The 17,952-nt window shown below is 44.7% G+C and overlaps 1 protein-coding gene across 1 annotated transcript in view; it reads left to right on the plus strand.

The window, feature by feature from the left end:
* LOC144790793 (sialidase-4-like) overlaps positions 1 to 17,952 on the plus strand; it is a 293,689-nt gene that overhangs the window by 2,460 nt on the left and 273,277 nt on the right. The window lies entirely within an intron of this gene.

Raw genomic sequence — 17,952 nt, forward strand, 5'->3', positions numbered from 1 at the left:
ACATCCCACATAACAGTAATTGTGAAAAATATACCTTAGTCATATCACTTTATAACCAACTCTCAGGGCCGATTCACAAACGTAAACTGAGACGAAAGTCCAACTTTATGACTTTCGGTATTCACAAAGGGTATTTACGAGTAGGAAAGTTAGACTTTTGTCCCAGTTTAACTTAGGTTTTTGTCTCAGTTAGACTTAATACGAAAACTTAAGTTAAACTTAGACAAAAGTCTAATGTTACTACTCGTAAATACCCTTTGTGTGTACCGAAAGTTGTAAAGTTAGTCTTTTGTCTCAATTTACTGTTGTGAATTGGGCCCTCTGTGTTTTGATCAAGTACTCGAAAAACTGAAAACTAAACATAAAAGGAAATACATATCTTGCTAGATATACTTAAGTACATTCTCCCTATGATAGAATAATAACCCCATGCTTTGTCACTATATTCTGCTTTGTAAAGATGGATGTAGTTTAGCCGTCAATGCTGTTGACTGAACACATTAGCATCATTTGTTTCCCTACATTTAGCAAGACATTTGCTTACAGCAATTTTTTATGTATTTGTTTAATGCATTCTGCCTTTTTTAATTCAATAATATGTGATGCTATATATATATGTACACATATATATATATATATATATATATATATATATATTTATATAACCAACATCTCCCTCCAAAGAAATATATATATATGTATATATATTCACTGAAAAAACCATAGGTTTCATCCATGTTATAGTTAGCTGGAGATTTGTCTCATACAAAACTATTGAAATTCCCCCGTTATAGTTAGTTCAGCTAACTATAACTCACGCGCCCGCAATGCACTGCTGATGACGTCACATATTACATCACTCTTCACATGGTCAGTGACATCACTGATGACATCACTAATGACATCTCAAAAGACATCACAGATGACATCACTGATGACATCATCCTTGTGAAAGAGTGGCAGAGCTCCTCTCCCCCTCATATAACCTTTGATACACACAATCAAAAATAGATACTAACATTTTTTTTTAAATGGAGATACCAATACCAGTTACAACAACCTATTCAGTAATTCCAACATCTACATACACATCCACTCATCCACCAACAGTTCTATATAGTCACTTAAACATCTACTCACTTATCATATGTACTCATACACCTATACATCCTGTTACACACCGATACTCATCCATACAGTTACTCACACACATACTCACACATGCAAATAAACTATCAAACATCCATTTGTTTGCATATACAGCTATACACACACCACTACACTTTTACAGAAACGTACACATACTTACTCTCTTAAACAATCAGTTATAGAAACACATACTTATTTATACAGGAACTTTTTCAATCTGTCACTGTCATATATCCTTACTTATATAAATCAATACTCACATATACTAGTTTAAAACATATGTACTTACTCATAAAGACACTAGTGAGGCAGTCATTCACTCACTAGCACACCCATACACACATTCATCCACCCGTACAGCCCTGCACAATGCGGTCTTCAAAACAAATACAAACAGTGAGTCAGTCATTCATGCATCTGTGCCCTAAGTAATATCCGCCAGCAAACCATACAGACACTCATTCTGATATTCAAAAAACCAACTAACAACCCATATAGACACTCGTGTAGCTATTCACCAACTTATGCAGCCACTTATACAAAAAAGGTGACACAGATACAGATATTTACATATTTAAACATTACTCGCAAATACATGCATTAACTAAGATACACTTAATAAGTCAGTTATACAATGAAATTTACAAAAAAAATCCATTTAGACACTTATTTACACATTTATTCTTCCATCGACCTTTAGATATACATATATAAAAATATTTACTTTTCAGAAAGACACACATTCAGTGGATGATGTCATCAGTGATGTCATCAGTGATGTCATTTGAGATGTCATCAGCGATGTCACTGACCATGTGATGAGTGATGTAATATGTGATATCATCAACAGTGCATTGTGGGCGCGCGAGTTATAGTTAGCTGAACTAACTATAACGGGGGAATTTCAATGGTTTTGTATGAGAGAAATCTCCAGCTAACTATTACATGGGTGAAACCTATGTTTTTTTCAGTGAATTTCCAAGGTTTTTTAAATGCTAATTCCTAACTATAACGTGGCTGAAACCTATGGTTTTTTCAGTGAATTTCTAAGGTTTTTTAAATGCTAATTCCTAACCATAACGTGCCTGAAACCTATGGGTTTTTCAGTGAATATATATATGCACTGGAAAACTAAACACCCACTTCCTTTATAAAGAAATTGAAACTTTGCATCTCTGCAACTTCTCTAATTTTTCACCTTAGTCATCTTCCACTCAATCAGCACAACCACAAATACACACACCTACTTGCTACCATTCTTGCCTGAGTTTATCAATTATTCTTCTTTAATTCAAATTCAAAGTGCAGGCCCTTTATTCAGCCTTCTTGGTAACTACTACCCGTGAATAGCAGTGGGTAATTTGCACACTTCTGTCCTTTCTTGCTTCTTTTCTACCACACACTGCGGCAGGTTTACAAGCCCCTTGCGCCACCTTTGCATCATTTTTCACACAACCTTGTAAATCTGCCCAACTGTGTGTACTTTATGAACTAGATTTCTTCCTTAGATGTGGTACTAGTTTCTCTTGCTCCCACTGCGGAATCCAACTCCCTATCTAAGTAATGACCTGGAAATCCAAAGATCCACTTCACTGACAATGCAGTGGGTAGTTTGCGTCTCTCTAACCTTTCTTATTTTTCACGTTATTCATCTTCAACTCAATCTACACATCACCACACATACACTCATCTAATTGCTGCATTCCTTAGCTAGCTGTGATTATCAACTATTCTTCTATTTTATATTCATATTCAAAGTGCAAGCCCTTTATCAAGCCTTTTTGTTGTAACTACTGTTCCAGGAATTCTGCTCATACACAGAACTGTGCATAAAGACTTAGGACCTCGGTGAGTTACGGTGTACCAAAACCCACCTTACTACACAAACCCCCTTACCAGACTAGCAATCAGTGACTCATTGGTTCTTCGCCCTAGAGCAAAAACACCAATGACTAGTCAACCCAGAACATGCGACTTAGATTACATGAAGTAAAGTGGATAACAAGAACACTCTTTCAATATAGTCTTACACCAGTCCAAAACAAGATGTAAATAAAGACACGTGCAACTTTGAAATGTTTATTTCTAACGCCATGATCTCATGCACAGTACCTTAGAAAATACAACTAAACATATTATCAGAAACAAGTTTGTCAGCATTGTTACTATTCTATGAAATACAAACGGAAAAAGCATCCTATAATGCTAAAGGTAAACAAATGTAATATATACCTACATTTCACCCTCCCTACCTAGCAGATTAGTTTATAACTACAGAAAGTCTCATAGGATTACTTGGGCAAACCCATACCTCTGGTACTCAGCAGAAGTGGATCACATTCAGTGCTCCACAAACTGTAAAGGTACAAATGTTCTCCAACTGTGTGTAACTTTGCCTCCACAATGCATTATGAAACGCGCGAGTATCAGAGGTGGCCACAGCTGCATATGTATTATGGCTCGAACGTGCGAGGGTCATTCTGAATAACAGACACAGTATTCAAGATAACCTTGATGTTCCATGCTCTCACTATACACACAAAACTAGCGAGGCAGTTTACAAATCTAGCATACCAAATTATTCTCATATAAAGCAAAATACTCAGCCTTCTCTAAACAATATCACAAGTATGTGTCGTGTGCAAAGCAGAGCAGGAAAGCAGAAATAGCGTGTAAGCTTCTAATAAACCCATTATAACTTAACAGGGTGTGAGTGCAAGGCTCACCCCCACGGCACCCTTTCTTGATCAAACGTGATATAAACGTGGGCGAATTAGGAACACAGAGTCCAAGCCTAAAAAGCAGAGTCAAGTTCACATTTCCAAAAAAAAGTTATTCGCTCTTTGATAGAAAGCAGTAACTAAATAATAAAGAATACGTAGAAAAATCAAAGAGTCTTAATCCAACAGCGTGTAAGCACAGTATGTAGCAACAGCCTCTAACAGGAAGTCATTATTCTCATCTGAAAAGATTTCAGCCATCCAATTCAATAGTGGGAATGAACATACATGTTCCTCAACGACCGGAGACTCTATCACCATCGGAGGAAAACATCGGGTCATCTTCAATGTAACTGCGTGCCAAGAACTCAAGCGCCGCTGCAAAAACATTCCAACGTCCCATTATTCCATGTGTCGCTGCTAAGGCCATAATCCTGCCGCCAGAACAGAGCACGTCATGAACCACTAAGGGGCTCATCAGCTGGTCATAATCCGCGTGGGAGACACCGTACTGCAGAGACACAAATCCAGGGCCCAGTCGAAATCACAGCTCAGGCAATGGGACACAGGTTGAACGCATGTGAAAAAGGAAAATCGAAACGATAATCCTTAAGCTGCACTCAATGTAGGCAAAGGCAGTGCTCCCTAATAACTAATCATTCGGTTGCGAAGCAGCAACAGCCGGGACATATTATCGTCTGCTGCAGGATGTGCATCCATATTTGTGTAAACAAATTAATAAAAGCACACCGGCAACTAATGCGAGTATTAAGCGCAATCCACCAAAGATGCTGGAAAAAATTGAATGAAAAAATCCCAAAAAGACGCCAAATATACTTTCTACAGAAGTCACAAGGCCACTGCTTCTAACTTTAAAAAAGTAAGGTAACCCCGTAGACAAGGACACATTAAAGATGCTCTAAATTAACTCCCCAAAATTCAAGAGCACGTCTGTATTTAATAAATCATGCACTTCTGTGCAGGTGTTTGCTACATGAAGGACAAATGTTTCTGTACCAGATATAAGAGCGACCTCTTTTTGAGACAATAGCGCTCTTATACGACTCATTTTGTTGTTCAAGGTCAAAATCGACAGCCAGATGGAAACATCCAGCTTCCCATGCAGAGGAGTTAACACAACTTTTTTTTAATCAAACCACACGCTCAGTTACCGTAATCATGTAAGCGATGCCTGCTAACATTGCACAACAATCTCCATTATTTCAAAGTAAATAACTCCAGTTTCTAGTTAACTGAACATTGTTATGATAGCAGGTGTCGGACTACCTTTCAAAACTCAGTCCAAATTAGGCGCATCTTGTATACAAGAGCCATGTCATGCAATTGTATGTGTCTACAAATTAAGGAGTGATCTGGTACTATTGTGCAATCCTCGCCATTCACATAGACTCCTTTTCCCGCCCTCAGGCACCTATATGTAAATGGTAATGTAAATGGTAATAATCAAGCTTCATGGAGATAAGCGCTGCCTAAACATCCATATCTGCCTTTAGCATAGTATTTCATACAAACCTCAAACTTAAACAGGTTAAAAAATAACGTTATGATACTGTGGATAAGCCACACACCGGAATTGGATCTCCAATGAGTGACCACTTGTAACCATTCTCATAGCGCTCCCTGTGCTCTGATTTGACAGTGAGAGAGTGATTGCACCATAGTTTGTACTGCTAATCAATCAATGACATTTATATAGCGCGCTACCTACCCGTAGGGTCTGAAGGCGCTGGGGGAGGGGGTGTGCCGCTACTGCTCGAACAGCCAGGTCTTCAGCTTCTTCCTGAAGGAGAGGTGGTCTCGGGTCAGGCGCAGGTCGGACGGGAGGGAGTTCCAGGTCTTGGCGGCCAGGTAGGAGAAGGACCTTCCTCCTGTAGTAGCTCTTCGGATGCGGGGTACGGCGGCGAGGGCGTGGTTGGCTGATCGGAGGTATCGTTTGGGCGCGTAGAAGTTGATCCGGTTGTTGAGGTAGCTCGGGCCTTGGTCGTGTAGGGCTTTGTGTGCGTGGGTGAGGAGGCGGAAGGTGATTCTTTTCTTGACGGGGAGCCAGTGAAGGTCTCTCAGGTGTCCGGAGATGTGGCTGGTTCGTGGGATGTCGAGGATGAGTCTGGCTGAGGCGTTCTGGATCCGCTGGAGTCTCTTCTGGAGCTTGGCGGTGGTACCGGCGTAGAGGGCGTTGCCGTAGTCCAGTCGGCTGGTGACGAGGGCCTGGGTGACGGTCTTCCTGGTCTCGATGGGGATCCACCAGAAGATCTTCCGTAGCATGCGTAGGATGTTGAAGCAAGCTGAGGAGACGTTGTTGACTTGTCTGGTCATGGAGAGGGAGGAGTCCAGGATGAAGCCCAGGTTGCGTGCATGGTCTGTTGGTTTGGGTGCGGTGCCCAGTGCGGGAGGCCACCAGGAGTCGTCCCAGGCGGAGGGTGAAGAGCCCAGGATGAGGACCTCCGTCTTGTCAGAGTTCAGTTTCAGGCGGCTGGTCGTCATCCACTCGGCTACTTCTTTCATCCCTTCGTGCAGGTTGGCTCTGGCGGCGGCGGGGTCGTTGGTTAGGGAGAGGATCAGCTGGGTGTCGTCGGCGTAGGAGATTATGCTGAGGTTGTGTTGGCGTGCAATGGCCGCGAGGGGGCTCATGTAGACGTTGAAGAGGGTGGGGCTCAGCGAGGATCCTTGGGGGACGCCGCAGATGACTTCGGAGGCCTCTGACTTGTACGGTGGTAGGCGGACTCTCTGTGTTCTTCCAGCGAGGAAGGAGATGATCCATTCCAGTGCCTTCTCCTGGATTCCGACGTTCCTGAGGCGTTGCACTAGGGTGCGGTGGCAGACAGTGTCGAATGCTGCGGAGAGGTCTAGGAGGATGAGGGCCGCTGTTTCTCCGTTGTCCATCAGGGCTCGGATGTCGTCGGTGGCGGCGAGGAGGGCGGTCTCGGTGCTGCGATTGGCTCGGAAGCCGGACTGTGAGGGGTCGAGGGATCCATTCGTCTCGAGGAAGGCGGTCATCTGCTTGTTGACGGTCTTCTCGATGACTTTGGCGGGAAACGGGAGGAGCGAGATGGGGCGGTAATTCTTGAGTTCGGTGGGGTCCGCTGTGGGTTTCTTGAGTAGGGCGGTGAGTTCGGCGTGCTTCCAGCTCTCGGGGAAGGTGGCGGTGTCGAAGGATGTGTTGATGATGTCTCGCAGGTGGGGTGCGATGACGGCGTCGGCCCTGTTGAAGACGTGGTGAGGGCAGGGGTCGGTCGGTGATCCGGAGTGGATGGAGTTCATCGTGCGGATGGTGTCTTCGGTGCTGATCGGGGTCCAGGCGAGAAGGGTGGTGGTGGGGGGGGGTTGATCGGACTTCGTGTGCGTTGTTTGGGTGTTGAAGCTGTTGTGTATGTCCTTGATCTTGTTGTGGAAGTATGAAGCGAGGGAGTTGCAGAGGTCTTGCGATGGGGTTATGTCGTTGTTTCCTGCGCTGGGGTTGGTTAGCTCTTTCACGATGTTGAAGAGTTCCTTGTAGTTGTGTGCGTTGTTGTCCAGCCGGTCCTTGAATGCAGTTTTCTTGGCGGCGCGGATCAGCTGGTGGTGCTTCCGGGTGGCCAGCTTGAGGGTGGTCCTGTTGTCTGGTGTAGGATCCCTTTTCCAGACTTTCTCGAGGGCTCGGCAGTTCTTCTTGGAGCTCTTGAGTTCGTCGGTGAACCACGGGGCTTTCTTGCTGCCGGGTCTGCTGGGCGGGGTCCTCATCGGGGCGAGCTCGTCCGCGCAGATGCTGATCCACTTCGTGAGGTTGTCGGCGGCCTGGCTGGGGTTCGCTGAGCTGGCAGGAGGGTGCTGGCTCAGGGAGGTGGCGAGCTGTTCTGCTGTGATCTTGTTCCAGCTTCTGCGGGCTGCCGGTTGCTGGTGGTGGTGGGTCGTTGTTCTCTTGAAGGTGAAGTGGACGCAGCTGTGGTCCGTCCATTGCAGCTCTGTGGCGTGGCAGAAGTCGATGTCTGTGCTGGAGGTGAAGACTGCGTCGAGTGTGTGTCCGGCGAGGTGGGTGGGGGTGGACACCAGCTGCTTGAGTCCAAGGTTGGCGAGGTTGTCGAGCAGGGTGCTGGTGTTGTGGTCGTTGTTGTTCTCCAGGTGGAAGTTGAGGTCCCCCAGGAGGATGTAGTCGGCGGAGGGGAGGGCATGCGGGCTGACGAAGTCGGCGATGTCCTCGCAGAATTGTGTGCGTGGTCCCGGGGGTCGGTAGATCAGGGTGCCTCTGAGGGTGGTCTTCGGGTCGGTGTGGATCTGGAAATGCAGGTGTTCGGCGGTGGTCAGGGTGTTGTCGGTGCTGGTCGTGAGACGGATGGTGTTCCTGTGGATGATGGCGATGCCTCCTCCCATCTGGTTGGTGTTGCGGTCCCTGCGGACGATCTTGTAGCCCTCTGGGATGGCGATGGCGATGTCGGAAGCTGAAGAGGCGTTCATCCAGGTCTCCGTGAGGAAGGCAACGTCTGGTGCTGTGGCGTCTAGGAGGTTCCAGAGTTCGACGGCGTGCCTGTGGACGGAGCGGGTGTTGAGCAGGATGCACTTGAGGTGGGTGCTGCTGGAGGTCGGCTTGGCGGGTGCTGGGGTGAGGCAGGTCCGGATGCAGGTGAATTTGCAGGCGTGGCAGCAGAAGGGTCCGTGGGTGCGTCGTGGGGTGGCTTGGTGGCATTCTGGGAGTCGGCCGGTGTTGAGAGCGGTGAGGGAGGCGGCGGAGTACGTCAGGCGGGTCGGTCGAGGTCTTCGTGGGCCAGGGGTCCTGGCACTGGGCGCGGTCCAGGCGCGGACGGGCGCAGACGGGCTTACCTTAGGCGCACCTTCGGCGCACAATTGGCGCGCCCGCTGCGCGTCAACGCTGCGCGTTCGCACGGTCGCCATTTAAGGCGAAGTGCGCGGGTGGGCGGAGCAGCTGGGAGGCGGGAGCGGGGAGGGTACAGAAGAGAAAGGGGCGGGGCAAATGGCGGTGGCGGGAAGCGGGGAGGGAGCGCGGCGAGGAAGGCGGGAAAAGAGGAAGGAATCGAGAGTCAATACAAGCAGAAATGACGGTGAAAAACAGAACCTGAACAAAAAATGCAAGCACAAATGACGGTCAAAACAGAAACCTGAAAAATAAATACAAGCACAAGTAACGGTCAAAACAGATGAAAAATGACAAAAAAACACAAGGGGAGAAGCAGAGCGGCCGCGAGGCCGGCGGCGAGGCAGCTAGGCACAGCGAGGGGGCACACGCAGCAGCTGGTGGCCGTGCGACGCGGGGGTGTCCCACAAGTGGGTCACCTAATCATTCTCAGCATACGCTACGCATACCCTTTGACGTTACACGTCGCATCAAAGCTTCCGTGTGACGTCATGTACAGCGCCCCGTACAAAAAAAGACGCGAATGTTTTTAATTGTTTAAAAACATATATTCATGTATTTAATTAACATACTAACAGAAAACTTAATCTAGGATAATTATGGAATAGTTTTTAAGTTTTAAAAATCCTATATTACTTCTATGTTGAATGAGTGCGGCTGCGTGCCCCTCCGCCTGTTACCCTAGACACCACCACGCCCAGACCCGGCTCATAAGCACGCATGATTGTCACCACAAAACCATTAGCACGAATATCGTTTTTCCACACATGCTTTTACAACTAGTATGCATTTACCACACATGATAAACCCATAATCTTAATAATGTTTTTTGTTGACCAACACGTGTTGTAATGCCTGTGCCTTACGTTTTTCAAATTAGTTTCTAGGTATACGTGTGACCAAGTCTGATAAGATCGGAGGCCAAGGACAATTACCGTGGTATCTGTAGCACGAAATATCATTGATCGCAGAGAAAATATGCGCAGGGTAAAATGAAAGTAACAGGTATAATAAAAATAACGGAGGAACACTACTAAAATGTCGGTTCGACGGAGTATGTAATCAACGTTTGACGCCTCGACACTACATTTATTAATATATTACAAAAGTATACCACCGGATGACACACATGACCCGGGAAAAGAAAGCGGCAAATTTAATACCTAAAATCAGGAGAGGTTAGCTTGGTGAACTTGAAGAAAAAGAAAAAAAAGTGCACTTGCAAACAAGGCAGCGCATGCGTCGAGAGTACAACTGATGCGGGAAAAAAAACGGAAAGTTTTACATACTGTCATGGAAACATAGCTCTAAAAATTGCCCCCGGAATTTGCCCCCCGAGACCTAATGAATAAAACTGACTTCTAGTTTCTTTTCCCTTTTCCACCGCGTACGAGTACCATATGCGTACGCCGTAATTTTTTATTTAAAAGAAAAAATTACAATTGACCCTAAAAATCCATGTACGACCCCCTGAGCAAGCCTAGAGAGTCAGGATATTTCTACCCTGCCACCTTTCCTTATTTCTCAACTTTGTTTTACACTTTTCTTGTGACTCGCTTCTAGCGACGAACAAAATGGCTGCCAACACTTCCTGGTTTGCAGGGTTCACAGACAGTTGACATCCAATCAGCATGCAGCTCGTGCTTGTAATATACAATATGTTTATTAATGTACTACAAAAGTATAGCACCGGATGACACACACCACCGGGGAAAATAAAGCGGCAAATTTAATACCTAAAATCAGGAGAGGTTTGCTTGGCAAACTTGAAGAAAAAGAAAAAAAAGTGCACTTGCAAACAAGGCTGCGCATGCGTAGAGAAAACAACTGATGCAGGGAAAAAAACAAAAAGTTTTACATACTGTCATAGAAATATAACTCTGAAAATTTCCCCCGTAATTTGCCCCCCAGGACCTAATGAACAAAACGGACTTCTAGTTTTTTTTCACCTTTCCCTCCGCGTACAAATACTGCATGAGTACCCCGCCATTTTTTATTTTTTTTAAATAAAAAATTGAGCCTAAAGATCGATGTACCACCCCCCTGACCAAGATCATAGGGTCAGAATGTTTCTACCCTGCCCCCTTTCCTTATTTCTCAACTTTGTTTTACTGTTTTCTTGTGACTCGGCTCTCGCGACAAACAAGATGGCTGCCAACATTTCCTGTTTTAGAGTATTGACAACCAATCAGCATGCAGCTCCTGCTCGTAATTGTACGTATTTCCATACGCGTACTCCGAGATTTTTCTTTCAAAAAAGAGCCTAAACATCCATGTACGACCCCCTGAGCAAGCGTAAAGGATCAGAATGTTTCTAGCCTGCCCCCTTCCCTTATTTCTCAACTTTGTTTTACTGTTTTCTTGTGACTCGGTTCTACCGAGGCACAACATGGCCGCCAACACTTCCTGGTTTTGATTATTGACAGACAGTTCACAGCCAATCAGGAAGCAGCTTGCGCTCGTAATTGAACGGATATCCGTCCGCATGTAGAACTCTGTCTCTAGATATCGCTATGATTTTACTTGTAATTTTCTCAGAAACTACTGAATGGATTTACACCATTTAACTAAAAGCACAATCTGCGAACCGAACTCTACCTCTCTGCCAAATTTGGTGTAAGTAGGTCCTAACTATAACTACCTACTGCCAGTAGGTAGTTATAATTTGGACCTAGTTTCATAGGAAATCCGCAACATTCTATTTGGAATAACTTTGGCACCGGTCGATAAATCTCAGCAAAATTCTCCAAGAAAATGGCCTGCTGCGCTCCTTCCCTGAAAGTTTGGGGGTGATTCGTGAAGCGAGGGCCGAGAAAAAAGGGGGTCCCAAAACATGTTTTCCCCATGCATTTTTCCATAGGGACCTTTAGCCAGGGCTACAGCCCGAACTGCTGAACGGAATTACACCAAATCCGTTCAGTAGTTCCTGAGTGATGTCATTTGAGATGTCAAGTGATGTCATGAGTGATGTCACTGGCCATGGCATGAGTGGTGTAATATGTGACGTCATCAGCAGTGCATTGCGGGCGTGCGAGTTATAGTTAGCTGAACTAACTATAACAGCGGAATTTCAATGGTTTTGTATGAGTGAAATGCCCAGCTAACTATAATATGTGTGAAACCTATGTTTTTTTCCAGTGTATTTCTAAGGTTTTTTAAATGCTAACTCCTAACTATAACGTGCCTGAAACCTATGTTTTTTTCAGTGAATATATATATATACATATATCTTCATTCACTGAAAAAAGGTTACAGGTACAATATAGTTAGGCTCGGATTTCACTCATACAAAACCAGTGAAATTCAGCAGTTATAGTTACCTGGGCTATCTATAAGTTACACCCCCGCAAGTCACAGCTTATGAGCTCACATATTACATCACTCATGACATGGTTAGTGACATCACTGATGACATCACTGATGACTATATATGACTATATATGAAAACATAGAGCCTAGGTTGTATTTTCTGACCGAGGAGGTTTACATATCTTAAGCCAGATTTGATTCCATAGATAAGTTAAAAATTAAACATTTAAGGCTCGTTCCCATTGTAATTTTGCTATTGTTTTCGCTCTTTCAGAAGAAGCATTAATGATACAATAAATGCAGGATGAAGTTGTTACTGACAGAAGTAAGTCCACTTATTGAGGATAACTAGTATTGGATGAGTTGTTATAATTTAATACATAATAAGATTGTGAAAAGGCATAAATTAAAAAATAGTTTTTTTATTATAAGTAGACAAAAGATTAAAAGGCAACTGAGAGTGCTGAAGCAAATAAAGGAATCATTGTGAATAGGCTAATGCACCAAAGACTCTGCTCTCTTCCAGAATTCCCATAAATAGTTCTATTATAATCTTAATAAACCTAATATACCATAATAAAGAATTAAGAAATTGTTCCCTACCTGAAAGGTGAGTTATGTATATTGGGAGTAGTAGTGTATAAGCATTATTGAGAACACAATAAAACATAGACATATGTTTCTGTGTAAAAGACAAAAATCTTCAAAAGGGGGAAGGGTGAATGAAGAAGGACTCCAAATCTACCCATAAAGGAAACAATTTGAGAGCATTCTCTGATAAGCAAAATAATTGTTTCTTCAAAATTAAAGCATTATGATAAGAATGGAAATATACCCCTCCTTGTTGTTTATTAGGTGTTTATTTTTTAAGGTACATGGAGTTTTGTTTGCTAATCCATAAAAAGGAAGACACAATAGAACAAATGTTTTTTTAAAAAAAAATAAGTAAATAGAATATGAATGGGGATTGTGTAAGGGTAAAAAGGAAAAACAGAAACTTTTTCAAGATTTGCTTGGCTCTATCCCAAACCTTCCCTATGGCCGAGACCCTTAAGATAATGTCACTCAATGTAAAAGGTCACAATAGCCCGATCAAATGAAAGGCAATCCTTTCATACCTAGCAAACTCAGGCGCACATATCTGTCTCTTACAAGAGACCCACCTGCTGTCTATGGACACCCATAGATTGCGTGCCAGAGCATTCCCTCAACAGCTATTTTAATCCCACACTGCCAAAAGAGCAGGGGTTGCAATCTTTGTTTCTGCGTCATTCCCAGGTAAAATAGGCCCAAAGTGAGCCAAAATAAAGGGGCGGTTGTTGGCACACACATTCACCTTAGGTCACCATGTATTCACCCTGGTCTCCATCTATTCCCCTAACACCGAGCAGGAAGAGTTCCTTCGCGAGGTGGTAACAGAAGTTGCTGAATCACTGGACTGATCACTGATCATAGCGGGAGACCTTAGCCTTGTCCTTGACAATGACATGGACAGATCGACTCATCACTACGGGCAGACGGGGGCTCTTTCTAAACAAGGGAGACAGTTACTAGCAGATGCCAGGCTGTCGGACATTTGGAGGTCCCTAGGTCCCTCATCTAGAGAAAATACATTCTATTCCCAGCCCCCCAAGATATATGCCAGAATTTATTATATATTGATAAGTGATATAATGTCCCAACAAACTCAACAGATTGAGATTCTTTCTTGCTCTCTTTAAGAGCACACTGCAGTGTATATATCTCTTGCCCTCTCTTGCCCATGCCCCACCTGCCGGCTGTGGAGGCTGAGGGAGACAGTACTAGAGTGCCCCACAGTGGTTCAGCGTATTACAAAGGCTATAGTAGACTATCTTGCTAACAACGACATGCCAGACACTCCTATTGCTATTTTATGGGATGCGTTGAAAGCGGTTACTAGGGGAGAATTTTTAGCTATCTCCGCAAACGATAACAAAATTCAGAGGGACAAGAGGGACCAGCTCTCCACTGAAATTGCTGAACTGGAGCGCATAAACCAAAGGATGGGATCTCCCAGGGTTTGGAGGCAGCTGACAACGGTGAGGGCACAATTAGCAGGTCCCGATATTGATAGGGCGGAGCACGCGGCCTTGCAGCTTAAGCACGCATTTTACTCCAAGGGTAACAAGTGTGGGAGACTCTTAACAAATACGTTGCAGGCTCAGCGACAATTGTCCTCTATATCCATGGTTTTAGATCATTCGGGGCAGGAGCGAGCCACCAACCACGGTATTGCAGACAGTTTGACAATATTACGAGTCCCTATTTTAAAAGCACAGAAACTACCTGTAGAGACTCCGGCGCAGTACCTACAGGGTGTGCAAACCTCCAGGCTGGTTCCTAGTCAAGTGGAGGACCTTGAGTCCACAATTAGGTTGGAGGTAGTTATAGCTGCAATATCTAAACTAAAACCACTCAAATCCCCGGGCCCAGACGACTTCGCTTCCAATTTTTATAAAACCTTCCATGCCACGGTGGCCCCTTTGGTAGTGAGAGTTTTTAACTCGATTGGGTCAACATCTCCCATGCCACATACGATGCTGGAAGCGCTGGTCATGGTTATACCCAAACCGGGGAAGGACAAGCGTATCTGTGCATCTTATTGTCCCATCTCTCTCCTTAATGTAGATCTTAAAATATTTACAGGAATCCTAGCAGAGAGACTCTCCCCCAGCCTTCCCGGGTTAATTGACCTGTACCAATCAGGTTTTTTTATCTGGTTGCCAGTGCTTGCATAATACCAAACGCCTCCTACATATAATAGACAAGTCCGAACGCTTGCAAGGTAGGCGCATGTTTGTATCAGTGGACACCGAAAAGGCGTTTGATAGGGTGCATTGGCCCTAATTCAAAGCAACCCTACATAATTTTGGACTTCCAGATAGATTTATAAACTGGGTTTTTGGCAGTTACACCAGCCGGTTGCTCTGGTCCAGAAAAATGGAGTGCTCCATCCAACCAACAATCCATCCAATGAGGGCAAGTCAGAGATGTCCTCTCTTGTCACTCTTATTTGCTCTTTACATGGAGCCCATGGCCCAAAGAGTGCGCGATGACCCCTTAATATCTGGGGTACGGTTTGGAGGAGAAGTTCACAAGGTTGGTCTCTATGCTGATGATGTTCTAGCCACCCTTGAACAGCCTGAGCAGTCGCTCCCCGCATTGTTGGCTGAGCTGGAGCGCTTTGCACAAGCATCAGGTTTCACGGTTCATGTCGGCAAGTCCCAGGTTCTCGGCCTGACTCTCAGACCAGCAACGTTGGAGTCACTCCAGTGAAAGTACCATCTACAATGGGCTCAGCATCATATCCCTTACCTAGGTCTACAACTTACAGCCAGTATACAGTCCACTGTCTCCCTAAATTATACGGTGCTGCTGCGACAGATTCGTGACTGCCTACGCAGATGGAGACCGTACTCACTCTTCTGGCTGGGCAGGATTGCAGCAATTAAAATGACAATCTTGCCCAAATCATATATATATTTCAGGCCCTCCCTGTGGCTCCTCCCTCGGGAGTGCTATATTTCATGCAGAAAGACCAAGCACGTTTCATTTGGAGGGAAAAGCGCCCCCGGTTGAATAAAGAACTATGTTACAGGGTGGGTCAGAAATTACAGGAATATTAATGGGGCATTCCAGCTACGAACTTTGGTTGAATGGTCTAGGCCGGAATCCGAGAAGCACTGGCTGTTCATGGACAGGGCATTAGCTAAGCAATCATTATGGGTGATTCCCTTTCTCGCTTACGCCAACAGATAGCATAATCTGTACCTTTCAAAGGTCACGCATTCCGCTTTAGTGTCCTGGGATAGGGTTGCTACCACAGGGGGCCTCACGACATTCCCATCTCCAATTACGCCCATAGTCAATAACTCAGATTTTAACCCCTAGTTTAGATACTTATGCCTTCCCTCTGTGGTCAAAGGAAGGCTACCGCTCAATAGGTCACTTCTTTGACTTGGAAGGGCCATTTTCCTTTAGCGACCTGAGGGAGCAACATGGTCTCCCAGAGCAAGAGCGCTACCACTATCACGAGGTATGACATTGGGTATTGCAACCTGAGATCCGGTGGGGGGGTCAGAGATACTGCTCATAACCTAAAGTGTTTACTAACTAGAGATTCAGAAGCCCGATTGACAACTGACCTTTATAAGTTCATCCGGAGTAGCCCCGACAACGAGAAATCTCCCGTACAGCGAAGGTGGAAGGTTGAGCTGGGTAGGGTGTTAACACAGAAAGAATGGCAGGATATTTATTACAGAGCCCAGTACTCTGTGCACAGTGTTGCTGGCATAGAAACTGCGATGAAAATAGCAACATATTGATACTTGACCCCCCAACGATTGCATAGAGGCAACCCTGCGCATAGCCCTCTCTGCTGGAGGGCCTGTGGGTCCCTGGGCACCTTAACCCACCTACTGTGGGAATGTCCACACATATCAAAATATGGGCAACAGGTACAGGATGATATTGACACCCATTTTAATACCCAAATACCTCGCTTCCTGTCCAACATCCTCCTAGACCTGCCCAATCCTATCACCTTCCCACTTAGATCACTGCAGGGTAAGCGGATGGCACTGGCACTGGAAGCGGCCTTACAAAATGTCCTATTACACTGGGGGAAGACGATAACACCTACACTTGTTGGATGGCTACACAGATTGTGGGGAGTTTTTGGGATAGAAAAAATCTCACTAAAACTTACCAGCCCAGGGGCCTCTTTCCAGGATATGTAGGTGCCCTTTTTATCGCTGTTCAGGGAACTCACTTATCCGAACTACTTAAGACTAGTGCGCTTGTCTGATCCACCTCAGAGTACACCATTGGATGGCGGGTCAGCTCAGGACGCGCAGGAACAGACATCCGGGACCAGGGTGTAAATTGGAAATTCTAATTGTATTTATCTTGAGCTTTTTAAGTAAGGGAGGGGGGGAGACTGTTTTTGTTGCTGTCGTGTGTGTGTGATTTCGTCCATCCCACAGCCCTCGTTAGCTCACCGGCAGGTAGCACATACAGTGGGGATTGTTAGATGTATACCTTTTGCATGTTATATGTTTAACTTGAAACTAATAAAGAAATATAAAACAAACTATGCCTAAGCCTCTCACACTTGCATGGGTAATCAAAATAGAGCCATCCTCCGGCCAGAAACTATATAACAACAGAGCAATGGATAAAGCTTTCTTCAGATCCTTTCATTCCCTGCCATATTGTGGTAAGTGCCCTAATTTGACTCCCCTCTTTGACAGTTTCCTCATGTTGTACGCCTGACTAGCAAAATGAGGAATTAAATTGTTATAATACTCAACCATACCTAGATCTTTGACCAGATCTTTGTTTTCCGGGACAGCCAACTTACCAATGGTATCTCAATCAATATATCTTTATTTGGTCAATCAAATCACCACAAAAGAGTACAAATACGTATATTAAAATTGATTTCATAAAATGACAATAAGAACAAGCAATACAGTTGCTTATAAAAACAGAAAACACATAACACAGTTAATCAAGTCTCAATTCCCTTGACGCCCAAACAGCCCGTAAAAAGGATAAAACAGTAAAAATCACCTGAACCGTGTAGATACAGCAGGGCAGGCTTGACTTGTTTAAAGTGCAACAAATTTAGCAGAGGGATTAAAAATCACTTCCTCTGCCAACTGTACTAAGAACAAAACATAGTAAAGTGAAGCAAATCCCGTAGAGACACGTTGTCGCAGCCACAGGATTCCCTTCTTATCTGGCCATACCCACCCACGCGGGGGAGCCAGAAAATGATGCAATTTATTAAATCTGAACCAGCCCAATAAAAAACAATCATGCTGCGAGCGAACCAGGCACAGGTATGGCTCCAAACCATGTACGGTTTTTAGAAACCTATGGCCC

The sequence above is a fragment of the Lissotriton helveticus genome, chromosome 11 (assembly GCF_964261635.1).
Source record: "Lissotriton helveticus chromosome 11, aLisHel1.1, whole genome shotgun sequence".
NCBI lineage: Eukaryota > Metazoa > Chordata > Amphibia > Caudata > Salamandridae > Lissotriton > Lissotriton helveticus.